This window comes from Solanum dulcamara, chromosome 6, assembly GCF_947179165.1.
Source record: "Solanum dulcamara chromosome 6, daSolDulc1.2, whole genome shotgun sequence".
Taxonomy (NCBI): domain Eukaryota; kingdom Viridiplantae; phylum Streptophyta; class Magnoliopsida; order Solanales; family Solanaceae; genus Solanum; species Solanum dulcamara.
Window position 1 is genome coordinate 4,785,172 of NC_077242.1, and position 18,207 is coordinate 4,803,378.

Consider the following 18,207-nt stretch of genomic DNA (forward strand, 5'->3'; position numbering starts at 1 on the left):
ACCATTTACAACCAGTTATATCATCGGCCTTATACTATTTTAATGGTATCTGCAAAACTAACTCTCAAAAAAGACATTTAGTGACAATAGATTTTCTTTTTGGGTTAATGTCACGTTGGAGACTGAAGTTATATAGGTTTTTTACACAACAACAAATATTTATAGGCAATTGAGTAAACGTCATTTCATGAGAGAAACTAAAGCCTTTAGCGATAGAATGTTGGTTATAAATGCTCATACTTATTATTATTGCTAATTATAATATATCGACAATTATATTATTGCCGATAAATAATTGCCACAAATACTTTATTTGTTATACTGTTAGGAATTGCAAAATTTAATACTAGTAAAGGTACTGGTTTGGTGTTTTAAATCTTATATATAATTTATTACTTCAAATGAGCATATTTTACTACTTGGAAACTTCATTGTTTTTCTTTGTGGGTTCGATGAATTAAAGGGAAACCTAACACACAAAACTTAGGTTCTGGAGAAGGTTTGAACCCTAAGGGGTGTGATATAGACAACCTATTCCATGAAACAGTTTGGGGTTTATCTAATTTTTATGGTCAATTGCGTCATTTTGATCTTTGATAATTTCTTGAGTATGATTTGAAATGTGTTTTCTTGTATGACGTTTTAAAATGATTTGTTTTACTTATTCACCTCTTTAAATATTGACACCACTTACTAAAACTTTTGTGTACTTGTCATGAATCAAGCCAGGTCCTAGACGTGACACGACGATCAGAATCCCGAAGGACTCCAACCATGCCTCTTAGCATATCATATATGAGCATACATAAGGTAATTAAAGCGATAAGGCTAAATCATGAAAGTGGAAATAAAGTCTCAACTCAAATGGAAAGACAATACAGACTCCATGAACATCTAACACGCCTTTACTAGTCTAGATAAAGCTCCTAGCTCACCCAAAAGATAAATTCATAGGAATATATAAAAGAGTAAATGTCCTGTCCTCGAATCGTGAGGACTCACCAATAATAGGAGAATGGAGCTCAACTCTAACCATGAGTGGGAGGTGTGTGATGCTCATCAATCCCTATATTATGATACAATATAAGAAAAAAGTATGCGTTAGTACATGAAATGCACTAAGTATGTGAGAAATATGCTTGAGCAATGATAATAGAGAATACGCAATAGAAACATGGGATGCATGACCAATATCTTGAAAACATAAGTAAAACTTGAAACCATTTGAATATTATAATCATGTAGTTAATGCATCATAAACATCATAAGAACTTATATCATTTCATATACCTTTGTATGGGATGGGACCTTTAACTGACATATAAGACCATGCGAGCTATAACATAAAATCCGATGTAACTCCCACATCGAGAATAGAGGATATTTTCCCAAGGTAGACTTCGTAAGAACCTTCTTTAACATTGAGCTATTTGTGGATCCACTAGCTAGGCCATATTGGCAAAAAGAAACCTACGCAGGCAACGTAGTTAGAGACTAAAGGTTTCTACTAGGATTTCCTTGGGTCACTACTTGAACTTCCGGATTGAACCCCACCTTAAAGTCTTCTCGGTGCTTAGTTATTGTCACGCCCTAGGAGGGTATCCTAGACGTGACCAACACTCAAAAGTCATTTCTAGCCTTCAAGCGAACTACCTGATTCAGTCACACTATCATTCAATCGCATTCACTCAAAGGAGGGTTCAATCATAACAACTCATCAAGTAAATATAACAAGACTTCTCAATAGTAGCAATCCAACCTGCCCACACTATAGTCTATGAAGCCTCTATCAAAGTCTAGAAGGTGCCAATAACAAGCCCATGGCTACCAACAACAAACAAAGGAAACGACAACAAAGCTATACAAGAAAGCTCAATATCCTCCAGAAACTAGGAGGGCTCACCAACTGGCTGGAAGTGTATGTGGATCTTCAACGGAGCATCGGTTAATAATCTCTAGTACCTGTCTCTGCATCATGAAACGATGCAGGCCAAATGGCATCAGTACATGGAATGTACGAGTATGTAAAATGTCCAGATGAAACAACATCAAACAAACATCAATGTCAACTCAGGGACTCAACTCATACATACATGACAACTCACTCAAGTGTCCTAAGTCTAACGAGAATAGTTTAGACGGGACTAACTCATAGGCATATAGCAACTCACTCCAATGCCCTAAGTCTAACAAGAGATAGTTTAGACAGGACAAACTCATAAGCCACTCAACTCAACTGACTCAGAGCACTATCAAGACCTAAATGGGAGTTTCTCTTATCCGACAACCATCACTTATGAGCCAGTGATAGTACAATAATCAGACGTCGTTTCCACATCCGTCCATACCTTGCCAGAGCATGAACGCCTCCCTAATCATGGATACCATCGATTAGTCAAGTCCTATCATTTCAGGATAATAAAATGGGAAACATCCGACTTTAACGGTTCGATCCCACAGGAAGCATCCGACTTTAACGGTTCCATCCCTACCTACGTTGGCAGCATAGTTTCTAGGGTTCGAGTATGGACTGTACTCTCACCCGCCTCGGTGCTCGATACTCCTCCCATGACTCCATGCTCATAAAACTCCTTCAATCATCTCAAACAAGCCCTCACGGCTAGTTTCATATGGTACATTGCCACCTCATCAACTCGGTTCTCATTTTAACTCAATTAAGTCGTAATGGCAAGTCTCATTTAGGACCTTGTCCACTCGTTAATTCCATCCTCAAATCAACTCAATCAAGCCTCATTTAGATAAGCATTTATGACATCTCCTCAAGACTCATCACAACTCTATGACTTTAGCTCAACAATTCAAGGAGAATAACACATTTAAGGAAATTGACTTAAGCAACATAATCACATGGCTAAAGATATCAACAAAACATAATAACAAGTCATCTCCATCAACTCATACTAATATTAGGCTTTTAGGAACTTCTTAGCTCAACAACATCAACACGTATAGCATCAAATAAATAGGGGACAAAACTCATTCAAGTATAAACCCTACCAAGAAACTCCATTTTTATGGACATCTAACCTCAAAGCAAGAGTAGGGCACATGGGTGGACTCAACCTATATTTTGGATAGCCTTACACACCTAAGCGAAGACTTGGAGAAAACCTTGATGTTGGGTCTTCAATGGAGGACTCAAATCTTGAAGCTCTTGGAACCCTTCTTGTTGGAAATAGAGAAGAAGAAGAGAGAGAGAGAGGAACTCCTAGGGCTTTTTAGAGAGAGAGTGGGGGTTGAAAATATGATCTCAAAATAGTATAGAGTGATACATATATAATTTGGGTAAGTTCCCAAATTGCCCCTTCTCAAAAGTTCTGAAAAATAGGCAAAAATGCACCTGGCGCGATAGCGGTGCGTCGCGCCATTACAGCGCCAGGCTGATTATGCCTAAAACCTGTACATCTCGTAGTGGCGCGCCGTGCCAAGGACCAAACTACTGAGGCACATTCTTAGCGCGATAGTGGCGCGTTGCGCCCTTACGACGCCAAGGCCAATATTTTCTGAGTTCTGGAAATTAGCTTGAAAACCCTGCACACCTTATAGTGGCGCGCCGCGCCAGAGCCCAAACTACTGAGGCATGTTTCTGGTGCGATAGTGGCGCGTCGCGCCATTGAGGTGCCAAGCCCAGTTTTCCAGCAATTGCAACCCAGGCCTGAAAATCTCTGCTGTGCTAGTTCATCTTAGGATCGCCATATTTTCGACTTCGAACTCCAAAAATTACATTCTTGGTGGCGTTGGAAAGAAGACTCGATGAACTTTAATTTGATGGGTCGTGGGCCGCCCAGATTATCGTCTTTTAAAAGATAGGGTTATTAGAAGTCAACCTTTATGCGAACTCCTCCTTAAACTTAGCCACGACGAATCTTTTGGATTTGATTTGGTCCTAGGGGTCCTTCATGACCCCACATCACCTCTAACACTGCTAAATTTCTCAACGACTCATCTTACTCATGCAAATGCTCCATAATACTCGAGTTCGACCCTACCTAAATACAAGAAGGGTCCGAATCTTAGGAAAAATTTTGAGGGGTGTTATAGTTATTTTGTCCACAAAATTCATAAATCATAGTTATTAGCATCATTAGAAATGGTAATAATAGATACCAATCCATCATTATAAAATAGTCAGAGTAGCTTATTAACATGATTGATTTATACAAGAATGAGAAAGCCTTTCAATTCTTATGAATTCATGAATCGGTGAGAGAATCATTCACCATCTTTAACATGAGTGTCTGAGGAAAATCCATCACAACCTTTATACTTTGTTTGATACATCATTGAAATCATAGTTCATCATCATTCATTACTTTTTATGAGTCATTCATAAGCCTTGATAATCATTCATAAATCATTCATAAAAACCATTTATAAATCATGATCATAAATCATTAAAATCATACTTAAAAATTCATATGGCATGGGTCCATGAAAATCAACTTGAAATCATACAATGTAACTTGAGTTATGCATAATTAGATCAATAATAATGAAATAGACTACAATTGAGATGACCCAATGCAATTTCATGAAAATTAGGGCTTGAAGAAGAATTCACAAAGGAATTTGAAGAAGAACCTTGAGACTCTATGAATGGAAAGATCCATGGATGAATTTTCACATACCTTCGACTATAGAAGCTTTAAATGCACTTGAATTTGAGACTTGAACTTGAAACCCTTGAAATCTTATTTGAGGAAGAAGAAGACCTTGGTAGAACTTTTAGATAGAAGATTTTTGTGATTTAGGTGTTAGGGAGTGAATAAGGGAGTTATGAGGGTTTTAGGGTAGTTAATAGAATAGGATAAATCCTCAAAAATTATCCAAATACATCATAAAAAAGGTTGGATAAAGACTAAAACAGCCCTCTTTTAAAACTGGATGAGGTCACTTAGACGGGAGGTCACCATGGATCGTTAAAGTCACCATAGTCTGTGGTGATGGTCGTGAACTGGATGGGGAACTGGGCTTGGATGAGTTGACTTCCACGGGCTCCTTCACGGCCTATGAAGGTCTCCACGGATCATGGAGCGCCCCATGAAGAAAGGCCATGAATACTTTGGAGGGTTGGGTTTCCATGATTCGTGGTAGGGTATAAGGTTCGTGGACCTGATTGTGAACTCCACTTGATTTTCCCCAGTTTCTTGGTCACTTCACGGGGCCGTGGTTCCTTTCACGGTCTATTGAAGGGCCTGTATAACTCTTTCCTTTCCCCAACTTTTCCAAGCCACCTCTACAGCTCCTTTCCACGAGCCATGATACTTTATACGGCCGGTGAGAGGCCTCGTAGAGGTCAAAAAGCTGCAACTTTTTCTGTGATTTTCCTTTAAACTTTATTTTTCAACTTTTCAATTTTTGGAGTCTTATAGTACTCCATGTGGTATCTCAATTCAAGTTAAATATTGGTATATCATAGATATTAAAAGGAGATAGTTGATGATCTCAATTATAATGCACATTGATTTCTTATCTAGATAGTTTGAGGATTTCATTCCATTTGTTCTTCTATTGATTTGACAATGTGAATAGTAGTTTCATCTAGATAGTTTGGAGATTATTTTAGTATTGTCCATATAGTTTGGAGATTCACTACCTCGTATTGTTTCTTATTTTCTATAGGTAATTGGTGGCTTATGATGCCTCCTATGGGAAGAAAGAATTGTCGAATTTTATTGCCTAACGTACTTCCTGATGATATAATTCTGATGCGTTTGACTTTTAAAGAAGTTGTGAGCTCAAGCGTCTTATCAAAGATATGGAGGCATCACTGGTGTAGACTTAAAGAGTTGACACTTGATGGATCTCTTTGGGAAACAAAAAAAGGATAAACTATGGCCTACAACTAAATCTACAAAGGTCATCGACCAACTTGTGACCCTAGACGAATGTTTGCAAATTCTTGATGATACTCCTGTATAAAACCTGTTTTCTTTTCATAAAAGTATAAAACCACTTTTTCAATTCCTCTAAAGAGTTAAAAAACCAAATTGCTTACCCGAGATTGAGGCTAAAGAGACTTGAATAGTCCAAATAGTGCCCTACAATTAAAGGGCTCATAAAAGGTATTTGAAAATTTACCATACCATTTTAAAAAAATTAATTTCCTTTTCAGTTAGTGTCATGCTATAGTTACATAGGTTCTTTAGGGTTTTCAAATTTTAATACTAGTAAAACTACCGATTCGATGTTCTAAATTTAGCAAATGAAACAACTTCTTGTGTTTATTTTATTACTTAAAATGAGTAGATTTTATGAGTTGATAATATTAGTAGAAGCAAACTGGAACTACTTGTAAACATCCATTATTATTTTTTTGTGGGTTGAGTTCTATGAAACAAAGGAAAACCCGAAAAAAATGCAGGGCCGCGAAAGAGCAGGACTCTAAGGGATATGATGTAGACAACCTATTCTATGAAGCCATTTGGGTTTTATCTAATTTTTATGGTCAGTTACGCCATTTTGATCATCGACGGCTTCTTGATTATGATTTGATTTATGTTTTCTTGTATGATATGTTATGAAAATAATATGAAGTATAATTGAAGAATAAGATGACTTTGAGGCGTGAAGAATCACTTTCCTTAAAGATATATTGATCGTATGCATATTGAGAAAAATACAACCAATTCCCTTCAGGATACAATAAAGCCCTTGTGTAAACCTACACGATATAGAGTCCTTATATTTATAGATCTTAAGAGATGACTTCTCATAATAATCATGTTCTTTCATGAATAAATGACTTTTCATAATAGTCATGTTCACATGAATAGATGTGTCTCTTCAATTTAAGACCTCTATATACTATAAAATATCCAATAATCCCTAACTAGCTTATAGTATTTCTCTTAATATCATGCATACCAGAAAGTATCTTATAATAAATTTGAACTTTCCGTTAGTGAAAGTACTTTAAAGTACTTTTTTTTGAAATTGGCAATGTTACTCTATATATCCATAGTTGTACTACAATCAAAAGTGTAGTTCCCCTTTAAAAGTATTACAATCTATCAAATGCTCAAGTCTATTTTTGTTGCCTATAAACAATCTAAAACATCAAAGATGTCTTAAGTTTGAGCTAATAAACTATGTTTACACCAAAAGTAAAATAAAGCTAAACACTTCATTTTGACATCCTGTAGACTGTTCTACACATTTTCAAAGCTCCTATTATTTTTCTCTTTCCAGATTGACCACCGAATACATGCTGGATCAATATCTTCCATCTCTCCTCCTTCTTTATAACATTTCCATCCCCATTCTATCTACTAAGTACTACTCTAATGCATCCTGATTTCACCCACCTGGTCACCTTCAGACTAGTGAACATCCTTTATAGTTGTTCTGTCCATTTACAATGTAAGAAAAAATGGTTGACTATCTCAGCTTGTTCTCCACACAGATAACACCTAGAAGCCAACTGATGACCACTCTTGTTCAGGTTCTCATATGTTAGAACAACTTCTTTTGCCAAAAGCCAAGTGAAACAATTCACTTCGTAAGGCACCTTAGGTTTTCATATCATCTTTCATGGCCACTCTTTCTCCTGTCCCCTTGTCCTATTAAGGGCCTTATAATCAGACTTGTCTGAGAAATCACCTTTACTGCCCTCCTGCCATATTAGTACATCATTTTCCTCAGCAAAACTTCTGTGAACATCTAACTAGTTGAGCAATTCTGTCATATTTTCAATCTCCCAGTCACTTAGTTGTCTTCTTAGGCCAAGATTCCAACCCTTCCTAGTTGACATATTAGCTACAGTGGCTTGTTGCCATTGACATAGTGTAAATATGATAGCGTGTGCTTGTCTCAAAACTGCTGTTCCATTCCACTTGTCATCCCAGAAGGAGGTCTTCCTGCCATTTTCCATCTTCACTCTGGTTCTTGCTTGTACCATTGGCCACAGATTCCTTATGGCTCTCCATACAGTGCATTTATATGGAATTGTAACTTATGTTGTCATCCACTTGTCCTCCATCCCATATTTAGCAGTAATCACATCCTTCATTTGCAAACTTTCATAACCATTTCAAATCAAGCTTTGGTTTTGTTTCTTTAGGTTCTTCATGCCCAGTCTCCCTATTTCCTTGCTCACTATTAATTCCTCCCACTTAACTAAGTAGTACTTCCTCCTGTCTTTAATATCTTGCCTTAGAAATTTCCTCCTCAGAGCATCAATACAATTGGACACACTAGCTGCCATAGGAAATTTAAACATCATATAAGAAGGGATTGCATAAAGTACACTATTAACCTAAGTCAATCTACCTCCCAGTGACAAGTATTGGCATTTCTAATTGGTAAGTCTCTTCTCATAGTTCTCCAATACCCTAACCAGATCCCTTTTGATTTATTTTTGGCTTCCATAGGCATGCATAGGTAAATACTTGGGAGTTCACCAACCTTTATACCTAATATATTAGCTAGGCCTTCGATTGCATTCACTGTGTTAATAGGATAAACAAAATTCTTACCCCAATTAATAGGCAACCATAACACTTGCTTCAAATATTACAGATATCGCCCTCAACATCTTGATCAGTTCATGTACTGCCTCACAAAATACTAAGATATCATCTGCATATTGAAGATGTGTGATCTCCATGTTGCTTAAATCACCTACTAGGAAGCCTCTGATCCAGTTCTTGTCCTTTTCTGTGTTAATTAAATTTCTCATCGCTTCCATAACAATAATGAATAGAATGAGAATAGGGGATCTATTGATTAGGATAGAAATCTTCACAGTATTAATGCAATATTTAATCCAATTATTCCACTTGCTTAGGAAACCCATTTTGCCAAGCATCTAGATGAGGAAATTCCAGTTTAGATGGTCATGTGCTTCTTGGATATCCAGTTTGCAAACATTTTTTTATTTGCAACTTCTCTCTATTGACTCTATACATTCATTTGCTATTAATACAACATCCATGATTTGCCTCTCCTTGATGAAAGTCACTTATTGCCTATCCACTAAATCATGGGCTACCTTCTTCAATCTTTCTGCCAGAATCTTTGCTATAATTTCGGGTATTCCCCCAATCAGACTAATGGGTTAAACTTAGTCAACTCCATTGGTCCCACTTTTTTTGGTATCAGGGCCACAAAAGTGGAATTGAAGCTTCTTTCAAAGTAGCTTTTTTCATGGAAGTTCTGAATAGCTGCTATCAGTCACACTTTGACAATGCCCAATATTGTTTAAAAAACACCATTGTAAAACCATATCCAACACATGCACTGATGCGTTGCAGGATCTCCTGAGGCTCATAAGGGGCCTCAAGCATAAGGTTTTCCCGTTTACTAATTTTGGGGCAATTTCTCATCTCTAGTTTTGGTCTCCATACCTCAGGCTCTGCATAAAGTTTCTTATAGAAGGACACAATTTCTCTCTTTATTTCCTCTATCACCCTTTTCATTTTCAACTTGTCAATGGTGTTGGATCTTCTGTGTGCATTAGCAATTTTATGGAAAAATAAACTAGTATTTCTAACCCCTCCCCCTCTTTTAACCATATTGCCCTAGACCTTTGTCTCCAAGCAATCTCCTCTTTCCTAGCAATCTCTTCCAATTCATTGGTAAGACTAAATCTAGATGTTATTTCCTCCTCATGTAAAGCTTTGTGCTCCTGAATTCCTTCTAAAGCTGCTAGCTGAGTCTACACACTTTGTTTCTATATTACTAAGTTCCCCTGAACAGACTTGCCCTATTCCTTGAGTTTTTCCTTCAAATGTTTCATATTTGTCATCATAAGTACAAAATTTGGGTTGCTAGTATTGAAAGAATCTCATTAATTCTCAATCTTCTGTTTAAAACCCTCTATTTACAATCACCAGTTTTCAAGTTTGAAAAAGGATTTGGAATTTTCCTAGTCCCTACATTGAAGAATAATAGTGGAGTGGTCTGAAGTTACTATATGAAGCATACTTTGTTTTATATTTCTGAAACAGCCATCCAAATCCTTTGAGATGAGAATCTTATTCAGTCTAGCGACCTCTATATATTACAAAATATTCAATATGATGTGTTTCACTTATTTAAATATTGACACAACTTACTAAATATTTTGTGTATCACTTAATAAGTCAAGTATAATATTGGAGATTGTTGACGATTTCAATTACAATGCACCTTTATTTCTTATCTAGATATATAGTTTGGGGATTCCATTATATTCTTTCTATTCTTCTATTAATTTGACAATATAAATAGTAATTCCATCCAGATGGTTTGGAGATTATTTCAGTATTGCCCATATAGTTTGGAGATTCCTTATCTCGTATTATTTCTTATTTTCTACAAGTGTTGGGTGGCTTATGATGCATTTTATGGGAAGAAAGCATTGTCGAAGTTTACTTCCTGACATTCTTAGCAACCTTTCTGATGATATTATCGATGTCATTCTGATGCGTTTACCTTTTAGAGATGCTGTGAGAATTAGTGTATTATCAAAGATATGGAGGTATCACTGGTGTAGACTTACAAAATTAACGTTTGAAGGATCTCTTTGGGTAGCAAAAAATGATAAACTATTCCCTACAGTTAAATTTACAAAGATCATTGACCAGCTTTTGACCCTTCATAAAGGACACATTACTAAGTTTATCTAGCATCGAGGATAAACATAGTAATGGGTCCTTTATGAAGGGTCAAATGTTGGTCGATGATCCTTGTAAATTTAACTATAGGGCATAGTTTAACCATTTTTGTTACCCAAAGAGATCTATCAAATGTCAATTTTCTAAGTCTACTACACTGATACCTCCGTATCTTTGATAAGACACTTGTCCTCACAACATATTTAAAAGGCAAATACATCAAAATGACATCAATTATATCACCAGAAAGGTTGCTAAAGATGTGAGGCAGTACACTTCGACAAAAATTTCTTACCATAGATGACATCATAAGCCACCAAGCACCTTTAGAAAATAAGAAACAATACAAGGTTAAAAATCTCCTCACTATATGGACTATTCTAAATTAATCTCCAAATGATTTCGATGGAGCTATTATTCAAATTGTCAAATCAATTGAAGAACAAAAGAAATGAAATCCCCAAACTATCTAGATAAGAAATAAAGGTGCATTGTAACTGAAATCGTCAAGAATCTCCTATTAATATCTATGTTATACAGATATTTCACTTGACTCGGCATATTAAGTGGTATACAAAAGATTTAGTAAGTGGTGTCCATCGATATTTAAAGAAATAAATAAGTGAAATAAATCATTTTAACACATCATACAAGAAATTACAATTCAAATCATACTTAAGAAACTATCGAGGATCAAAATGACGTAATTGACAAAAGTAGACAAACTCCAAATTGCTTCATAGAACAGGTTGTCTACATCATACCCCTTAAAGTCCGACCCTTCACCGGACCTTGCGTTTTATTTCGGATTTCCCTTTGTTTCATAGAACTCAACCCTCAAAGAAAAACAATGGATGTTTTCAAGTAGTTCTAGTTTGCTTCTATTAATTTTATCAACTCATAAAATCTGCTCATTTTAAGTAATAAAATAAATATAAGAAATTGTTTCATTTGCTAAATTTAGAATATCAAATCAGTAACTTTATTAGTATTAAAATTTGAAAACCCTATAGAACCTATATAACTAGAGCATAACACTAAGAAAAAAGGAAAAGTATTGATTTTTTAAGTAAAAAATTGTACAATAAATTTCAAATACCTTTTATGAGTGATTTAGTTGTAGGACACCATTTGGACTCTTCAAGTCTTCAGCCTTAATCTAGGGTAAATTCTTTAGAAGAATTGGGAAAGTAGTTTTATACTTTTATGAAAAGCAAACAGGTTCTATACAGAAGTATCATCAAGAATTTGCAAAACATTCGTTTAGAGTCACAAACTGGCCAGATCATTGTGTCTAATTAGGGTATTCCTGAATGGGCTAAAAGAGGAACTTAAAACAGATGTTAGGATTCACCAAAATAATTTGCAGTTGTATTCACCATAATAGTTTGAGCAAAAGTTATATATATACAAGCAAACATTCAATGCATCAACATATATATATTTCCCTCATAATACAAAATAATAAATACAATTTATAGATTAGTTAAGATTTACCTGAAATCGGAGCGAAATGGAGTGGAGTCCGAGAATGGCGAATTGGCACTGTTAGGGCTTTTTTCTTGTACAAATAATGAAGCCTAGAAAATGAATTTCGAGGAAGAAGAAGGGAAATTTTGCTCTTTTTTTTCCCTAGAAACAAAATCTCTAACTTCAGATAGTCTATGTACATACTACACCTAGTTTTGATGGGATATATATATATCCTCTAACCTTGTGTACATTTTACGCTCCAATCTTTGATGGGATATATATACATTTAACCCTTCTTAGATTTTTGACTAGATATGTTATTGTTATAATATGCTCTTATCTTTGACTGGATATATATACATTTAACCCTTATTAGACCTTTGACTAGATATGTTTTTGTTGTAATATGATTAATGGTCTGCATCTATTCTAAGGTCCTATCTTTGACTGAATATATACATATTCTAATCTTGCGTACATTCCACCCTCTTATCTTTGACAATATATATATATATATATATATATTCTATACTTCTTAAATCTTTGACTAGAAATGTTATTGTTGTGATATGATTATTAATGGTCTGATTACATTCTATCCTTCTATCTTTGACTGGATATATGTACATTCTAACCTTGAGTACATTCTATCCAGTTATCTTTGACGGAATATATATGTACATTTAACTCTTCTTAGACCTTTTACTAAATATGTTATGTCTCTAATGATTTAATATTTATGTATTTTTCATTTAATATTCCTACATAAATAACACTTATTTTGGGACGGTCAAAATAATAATTATTAGTATTTAGTTCATGAAATATAACAAAATAATTTTGTACTCTTTACTTTTATGATTTTACTGTGTGTCACAATGCTATTGCAAGTGTTATATCTTCTCTCTTCTTCTTTCTTCAAATAATATCTTAAATATGAAATTTTGAAGTTAAATAAAAAATTAAATAATTATATACTAAAGAAAGTAAATGAAAAGAAAAATACAAGTGCCAAAAAACAAAAAGATACTAGGGAATTTGATCTCATCAATGACTAACGTTTATTTGATCTTTTCTTTGTTTCGTTTCATTCGCCTTCCTCCATTCTTAACAATTGCTTATATGTCCAACAAATACTTATTAATAATTGTTGGGCATTGGAGAAGATAAAGCTTCTCTAACAGATGACATCCATGAGCAATCTCAGATAAGCCTTCGTCACCAACAGAAGACACATTCCACAAGGAAAGATCTCTGAGAGTAGGGCAATTTCGAGCGAAAGCCTTGAGACCAACATCAGTCACACCATGACAAAGGTTGTTTCCCTGAACAGATCCACGGTTTGCAGTTTCAACGGCAATAGCAGCAAGTCTGACTTGTTGTTATTGCCATTGGAACTACAAACCATGGAGGTTTAGCAAAGCTATCTATTCAGGGAAACAACCATTGTCATGGTGTGATTGATGTTGGTCTCAAGTCTATTGCTCGAGGTTCCCTACTCTCAGAGATCTTTCCTTGTGGAATATGTCTTTTGTTGGTGATGAAGGCTTATCTGAGATTGCTCATGGATGTATCTGTTAGATATGCTTGATCTTAGCCAATGCCCAACAATTACTGAGAATTCGTTGTTGGATATATCAGTAATAGTCATGTTCATTTTAAGATCTCTATATATTACAAAATATCCAATATGATGTGTTTCACTTATTTAAATATCCACACAACTTACTAAATATTTTGTGTACCACTTAATAGGTCAAGTATAATATTGGAGATTGTTGACGATTTCAATTACAATGCACCTTTATTTCTTATCTAGATATATAGTTTGGGGATTCCATTATATTCTTTCTATTCTTCTATTGATTTGACAATGTAAATAGTAATTCCATCCAGATGGTTTGGAGATTATTTCAGTATTGCCCATATAGTTTAGAGATTCCTTATCTCGTATTATTTCTTATTTTCTACAAGTGTTGGGTGGCTTATGATGTATTTTATGGGAAGAAAGCATTGTCGAAGTTTACTTCCTGACATTCTTAGCAACCTTTCTGATGATATTATCGATGTCATTCTGATGCGTTTACCTTTTAGAGATGCTGTGAGAATTAGTGTATTATCAAAGATATGGAGGTATCACTGGTGTAGACTTACAAAATTAACGTTTGAAGGATCTCTTTGGGTAGCAAAAAATGATAAACTATTCCCTACAGTTAAATTTACAAAGATCATTGACCAGCTTTTGACCCTTCATAAAGGACACATTACTAAGTTTATCTAGCATCGAGGATAAACATAGTAATGGGTCCTTTATGAAGGGTCAAATGTTGGTCGATGATCTTTGTAAATTCAACTATAGGGCATAGTTTAACCTTTTTGTTACCTAAAGAGATCTATCAAATGTCAATTTTCTAAGTCTACTACAGTGATACTTCCGTATCTTTGATAATACACTTGTCCTCACAACATATTTAAAAGGCAAATGCATCAAAATGACATCAATTATATCACCAGGAAGGTTGCTAAAGATGTGAGGCAGTACACTTCGACAAAAATTTCTTACCATAGATGACATCATAAGCCACCAAGCACCTTTAGAAAATAAGAAACAATACAAGGTAAGAAATATCCTCACTATATGGACTATTCTAAATTAATCTCCAAATGATTTCGATGGAACTATTATTCAAATTGTCAAATCAATTGAAGAACAAAAGAAATGAAATCCCCAAACTATCTAGATAAGAAATAAAGGTGCATTGTAACTGAAATCGTCAAGAATCTCCTATTAATATCTATGTTATACAGATACTTAACTTGACTCGGCATATTAAGTGGTATACAAAAGATTTAGTAAGTGGTGTCCATCGATATTTAAAGAAATAAATAAGTGAAATAAATCATTTTAACACATCATACAAGAAATTATAATTCAAATCATACTCAAGAAACTGTCGAGGATCAAAATGACGTAATTGACAAAAGTAGACAAACTCCAAATTGCTTCATAGAACAGGTTGTCTACATCATACCCCTTAAAGTCCGACCCTTCACCGGACCTTGCGTTTTATTTCGGATTTCCCTTTGTTTCATAGAACTCAACCCTCAAAGAAAAACAATGGATGTTTTCAAGTAGTTCTAGTTTGCTTCTATTAATTTTATCAACTCATAAAATCTGCTCATTTTAAGTAATGAAATAAATATAAGAAGTTGTTTCATTTGCTAAATTTAGAATATCAAATCAGTAGCTTTATTAGTATTAAAATTTGAAAATCCTATAGAACCTATATAACTAGAGCATAACACTAAGAAAAAAGGAAAAGTATTGATTTTTTAAGTAAAAAATTGTACAATAAATTTCAAATACCTTTTATGAGTGTTTTAGTTGTAGGACACTATTTGGACTCTTCAAGTCTTCAGCCTTAATCTAGGGTAAATTCTTTAGAAGAATTGGAAAAGTAGTTTTATACTTTTATGAAAAGTAAACAGGTTCTATACAGAAGTATCATCAAGAATTTGCAAAACATTCGTTTAGAGTCACAAACTGGCCAGATCATTGTGTCTAATTAGGGTATTCCTGAATGGGCTAAAAGAGGAACTTAAAACAGATGTTAGGATTCACCAAAATAATTTGCAGTTGTATTCACCATAATAGTTTGAGCAAAAGTTATATATATACAAGCAAACATTCAATGCATCAACATATATATATTTCCCTCATAATACAAAATAATAAATACAATTTATAGATTAGTTAAGATTTACCTGAAATCGGAGCGAAATGGAGTGGAGTCCGAGAACGGCGAATTGGCACTGTTAGGGCTTTTTTCTTGTACAAATAATGAAGCCTAGAAAATGAATTTCGAGGAAGAAGAAGGGAAATTTTGCTCTTTTTTTCTCCAGAAATAAAATCTCTAACTTCAGATAGTCTATGTACATACTACACCTATTTTTGATGGGATATATATATCCTCTAACCTTGCGTACATTTTACGCTCCAATCTTTGATGGGATATATATACATTTAACCCTTCTTAGACTTTTGACTAGATATGTTATTGTTATAATATGCTCCTATCTTTGACTGGATATATATACATTTAACCCTTATTAGACCTTTGACTAGATATGTTTTTGTTGTAATATGATTAATGCTCTGCATCTATTCTAAGGTCCTATCTTTGACTGAATATATACATATTCTAATCTTGCGTACATTCCACCCTCCTATCTTTGACGGAATATATATATATATATATTCTATCCTTCTTAAATCTTTGACTAGAAATGTTATTGTTGTGATATGATTATTAATGGTCTGATTACATTCTACCCTCCTATCTTTGACTGGATATATGTACATTCTAACCTTGAGTACATTCTACCCAGTTATCTTTGACTGAATATATGCACATTTAACTCTTCTTAGACCTTTGACTAAATATGTTATGTCTCTAATGATTTAATATTTATGTATTTTTCATTTAATATTCCTACATAAATAACACTTATTTTGGGACGGTCAAAATAATAATTATTAGTATTTAGTTCATGAAATATAACAAAATAATTTTGTACTCTTTACTTTTATGATTTACTGTGTGTCACAATGCTATTGCAAGTGTTATATCTTCTCTCTTCTTCTTTCTTCAAATAATATCTTAAATATGAAATTTTGAAGTTAAATAAAAAATTAAATAATTATATACTAAAGAAAGTAAATGAAAAGAAAAATACAAGTGCCAAAAAATAAAAAGATACTAGGGAATTTGATCTCATCAATGACTAACGTTTATTTGATCTTTTCTTTGTTTCATTTCATTTCATTTCTTTTTCTACTTATATAAATAAAATTATAAACAACTTACCTTAAGAAACAAGTAAGTTTTAGAGGAAGGAAAAAAAGAAAAACTTAAGGCATCTTAAGTTCCCATGCTCATTATTTTATATTACCAATATTTTCCCCTTTTCGTATTTATTTTTAAATTTTTAAATTTAAATAAGTTTTCTCGTATTAAATCAAAAAGTTTTTAATGGAAGTGAAATGTTTTAACAAATTCTTTCTACTAAAGGATTTTATATAGAATGCTAGAAGAATTGTGAAAAGTTGATTAATAATTAAATTATGAATTTTAAAATTTACGACACTACTATTCGACAATTATCTAAATTTATTGTTTAAGATTGTGTAAAGCGCGGACAACAATATTAATAATGAAATGAATGAAATTTGATGTTGTTTAGTTTTCTTATGGTTTGCTTTTCGTGTTGACGTGATTTATGGAACAAAAACAAATTGTACTTTTCATGTTTTTTTTATTTTTTATCGTAAGCTCTCATGTAACTTGTGTGCATTTCAATATGTATAACGAAATATATCTAATATGTCTCACACTCTCACTAACACAAGGATCATATGACTTTGTCCCTTTAATAAAACATATAAAATTTGTCTCTATCTATATATCATGTTTTGTAAATATTCAATTATCTAGGTGTACATGTTTTGCTTTGATAATTATAGGGTAAAAACTTATCAGAATTGAGGTGGTCGTAGTCTTCAAGAAAATTTACTATTAAGAATAAAATGAAATATGAATTTTATCTTGAATTTCTAAAACGATAAATAATTTGAAATAACTATTTTTTAAAAACAATAGATGATTTAAGAATAAAAGAGTAATAATTTATAGGAAAAAGGTCAAAACTTCTCGGAACACGTGAAATTCATAATATATTTGTCCTCCACTGATTGGTTTAATCATATCCCTATCTTTACTTCGTTAAGCCCAATGCTCTTATTTCAAACAGAACCTAATGGAGCATGATTAGAAATATAATTAGTGTTAATTAACTTATTAGTTTATTAGATATGTCATCCGCGTTTTTTGCGGGCAATAAGCATCTACACATTATAAGGGCATATTTACCACCAACGGATATGGTGAAGTGGATAAGATTATTCCTTCCTTAATTAAAGGTCTCGTATTCGAATATTGGGCATGAAAAATCCTTTGGTAGGGAGCACTTCCCCCCGAATAGGACCCTACATGGTACGAATTAGGAATAATCGAACTCCAATATAGATATCGGACATCGAATGGAAAAACCAAAA

At 33.7% G+C, this 18,207-nt stretch overlaps 1 long non-coding RNA gene across 2 annotated transcripts; it reads right to left on the reverse strand.

Annotated features, from left to right (window-relative positions):
* Positions 1-841: 841 nt before the first annotated feature.
* Positions 842-16,129, reverse strand: LOC129893179 (uncharacterized). Of its 2 annotated transcripts, XR_008767398.1 has the most exons (3): positions 15,858-16,129; positions 1,904-1,968; positions 842-1,066 (listed from the first exon to the last, which is right to left on the reverse strand). It is a non-coding gene; the product is annotated as an uncharacterized LOC129893179 (long non-coding RNA). The 2 variants fall into 2 exon arrangements; XR_008767399.1 differs by lacking the exons at positions 1,904-1,968; positions 15,858-16,129 and adding an exon at positions 12,117-12,315.
* Positions 16,130-18,207: the final 2,078 nt, after the last annotated feature.